Genomic DNA, 3,897 nt, shown 5'->3' on the forward strand with positions numbered 1-3,897 from the left:
ATCATTAAATCACCACCTTCTCTTCATAACCTGGGTCTCGGCGTCTCTCCTCCTCACCTCATCCACCTCACATTATGACATGATGTACCTTGTTGGAATCTATGAGTTCCAAAATAAGGTCTTCATTTCTCCGTGTTGTTGGATGTGTCGTGTTTTCCGGTTTCTTTTTCAATGCCTGTCATCTCTGTTTTGGGAGGAATGTTTCCCAGTCCAGTGTGCTCTCCCATCCAGGGCCCCAAAGTGGAGAGATGAGTGGATGTACTGTAAGGGTTAGTCACAGTTGTTCCTTTAAGAAAGATGTGTAGCATGAAAAAATTATTTCACTTCCGTAACATGGCTTGTTACTCGTGTTGTCTTTTATCAGGGTGACTTCACTTTGCTGAAATTCTACACAGAAAATAAAAAAACCCGATATGAGGGCCTCTGCTATGATTGATTTGTCCCCATCGGACCATGTAATGATGTCAGCTTCAAGGTCCTTGTCAGACATATCATCTGGATCTGGTCTTTAACAATGTGCCAACTGCAAAACAATGTCGGGTCTGGTTGTTGCTTTTGAAGAAGAAAGTCCAGCAGGGCCCAGATCAGCAGTAATCAGATATTTTATTTCTTTAACTGGCAACTTTCTTGCAAACGATGCCGACATGAGCAACACTGAGGATCCAACAAAAAACCAGAGACACAGGTGAACTTAATCAGAGGAAACAATCAAGAAAACAAAACAGCTGGGTCAATTAATGCCCAGGTGGCAGAGATTAACGGGAAAAACGAAGGACCAAAAACCCGGACCATGACAAACAATGACACACTTGAAGCTTAGCAAACTGTCTGCGTGGTCTCAGCCAGATTCCATCCAAAAAAGGATGTTCACGTAAAAAACACCACCGTACGAAGTGAGTTCGTTATGTAGCTCAATATGTTTTAGTGAGCTACATAACAATGTAGCTCACTAAAACAATAGTCACATTAAAATTAAAGTAAAACTCCAAAAAATATCACAGTATACTCATTTTTCTAAAGCTCAAAATCCTTATTTTGGCAAAATAAGGATTCTAACAATTTTAACATTGTTAAAATGTATGTCTGTCTTTTAAATGTACATGCATTACCAAAAGATTATGGATAATATCCAGTTGGCATCCGCTACTATCACAGGTGGGTGGTAACCGCACACAAGAACTCAAATTTGAAGTCCGTCAGTGAAAAGGTGAAATGCCTTTCTGACTGTTTGATGATGGTGTCTGTCGTTAAACAAGGAAAATGTCTCCATCGTTCATCCACCTGTTGTTCTGAGTAAACTCGGATTTACAGACAAGACAGGAAATATTAGTTTTTAAATATAACAATTTCTATAACAACCATTATTAATGTGTGTGTGTAATACTTTTTTTAATTTGCCTTACAGCCAAACCAGATAGCAGAAGCTCACACAATGGCAGCATAAGGAGGACATTGTTGTTAAACTTGTGGAAACCTGAACCATCGTCTAGGAGTCTGTCCCTGGATTACCTGATGATTATGCTATCTGCATGAACTTCCAGCATTGTTCCAACTCAGTCAATGTTTGGTGAGTTTGTGGACTTCACAACATGAATAGGGACAACAGGATTGTGGACATGTTTTGGACAAGGTTCACACAAATCATCGGGGTGTTTTCAGTGTAATGCACATCCCTAATATGTCTGTGAGTTTCGGTATGTGCTTAACAAAGGTTTGGACTCCAGGTTGTCCTTGTCTTCTGTGATCTTGATTTTTTTTTCTCTTGGAAGTGACAGGACTTTCTAAAAGACAGAATCGGAAATGAATGATCTTTGAAAAGTCAAACCAAAACTGTATTTTTAATATAAAAAGTTCTGCAATCAAAGTTGAAATTGCTATTTCCAACCTGTAAAGAAAAAAAAAGCTACAGGACACATTCTCCTATTTTTAAGGGTTACAATTTTGATGAGTTAATGATTTACCAACGTTGTGCTTGATGGAAAAAATGCTTTTCCTTATACATGCGTTTTTGTAAATAAATGTATACATTTTCTTTAGCGTTTTCCTTCAACAAGCATGTTTGCCAAGAAATATACAGTATATATTTTGTTGTCTTTTCTTTAAGCCAGCATTTGTTATTTTTACATTTATTTGTCTCTTTTTTCATTTTTTGTATTCTTTTCTTCTACATTATGTAAATGATGAGGGTGTCTGAACTCACCTTCTGCCCACTGGTTGGCCAGCATTACACTCTACTCGTCATGCCATCTTCATGACATATGCAGTGATAAATAATGTTTCATTGTGAATCGTACAGCCGTAAAAGCTTATGTTTTGGTGCAGCTTTGACAATCCACAGTAAAACCATGATATGGAAAGATATATTTTTAAAATAAGGTGATGAAGAACAACAGCCATATGTTACCTTTGTTTTTGTCGGATGTTGTACCTGCCACACAGAAATTTTCAATAGAACTTACATCAGCTAGTAACACTTTATAGTAGCGGATAAATTTGGAAAATGGACTTTTCAGAGCACTTCATAAAAATTTCTTGTGAACACTTCTAATTTTTTAAATGTCATTATTGTAATGATTAATGACGCTGCTTCACAAGAATATCAATATGTGTGTGCATCAAGACTACCTACCATGTATGCCATGTAAATGCTTTATGGGGGTTTGAGGTTACAGTACGTCTGCACGGTGTGGCAGCGGCTCCTGGATGCTTGTGTCCGTCCTTACAGAAGCAGGCGACCACAAATTTTTCTTGAAAAGATATACAGATTATTTGGAAAGGTATCGCACAATACAAATGAAAGAAATCATCAATTGGTCTTAAATAACAATAAATTCAATCATACCTTGATTGTTAATAAAATAAATGGCTTCTTTGAGATGCCATGTCATCAGATGAGCAGCGTTTCCAAGTTCTTGTCACCAAACACACTGTGAGGCTGCACTGGCCAAAAACAACGGGACGCTGTGATAAAAAACACAGAAACATCCAAATAAAACATGAAATTATAAGAAAAGAGAATGTGTAGGATAATAATCATCCAGGATGTAGTATCACTCTAAGTTATGAGTGTTGCAGTTCTATGTATTTTGTAAATAATCTGTTATGGATTCTGTGTTTTCTTCTCCCTCTTTTATCCTCTTCTATCTGCTTACACGCTGCAGCTTACATAACCATGTTTTCATGTGACTGCAGCCAGTCACATGTAAAGAGACTGAAACTGATTAGACGATGTTGGGGAGGGAACAGACCGCAGAGAAGAATAAAAGCTAAACTCGCTTCAATCTTCGCCTCACTTGGGAGCTCAGTGGCCCAGCGCTGGACGGTGAATGTAACTCCGTATCTGATCCGTTTGTACGACATGGATGGTTTGTAACACTTGATCATTTTTGAGACACAGCAGGCGCAAATCGTGACACCGCACCTACTAATGGCACTTCTGGTGGCAGGTGTCATTATGCGCCACAAGTGCCACTGTTTTCAGGGCTAGCTGCCAGTGTTGTCACTGCCTTTGGCTGACCTCTGCTGACTACGGCTTACCTCTGCTGACCTCGGCTGACCTCTGCTGACCTCGTCTCATCATACTGGCACTTCCTCTGACACCTGCCATTAGTGCCACTGTTTTCGGGGCTAGCTGCCAGAGTTGTCACTGCCTTCGGCTGACTTCGGCCAAAGTCTTCTCTGCTGGAAGACTCTGCAGACAGTTATCAACATAGAAACAACATTCTACTGATTGGCGGGCATCCTCTTCTGGTACAGTATGTTTCTGGACATGACTTTGTAGTGCAAAGGTGGCACAACATGGACTGCACGTTGTACCGAAAGGGAGCACTTGCCACTCATAGCTGGTAGGTTCCTGGTCCACGTTAACATCTCTCCGCAGGAAACGAAGGAAGGGTT

Source organism: Poecilia formosa, unplaced genomic scaffold, assembly GCF_000485575.1.
Source record: "Poecilia formosa unplaced genomic scaffold, Poecilia_formosa-5.1.2 Scaffold420, whole genome shotgun sequence".
Classification (NCBI taxonomy): Eukaryota; Metazoa; Chordata; class Actinopteri; order Cyprinodontiformes; family Poeciliidae; genus Poecilia; species Poecilia formosa.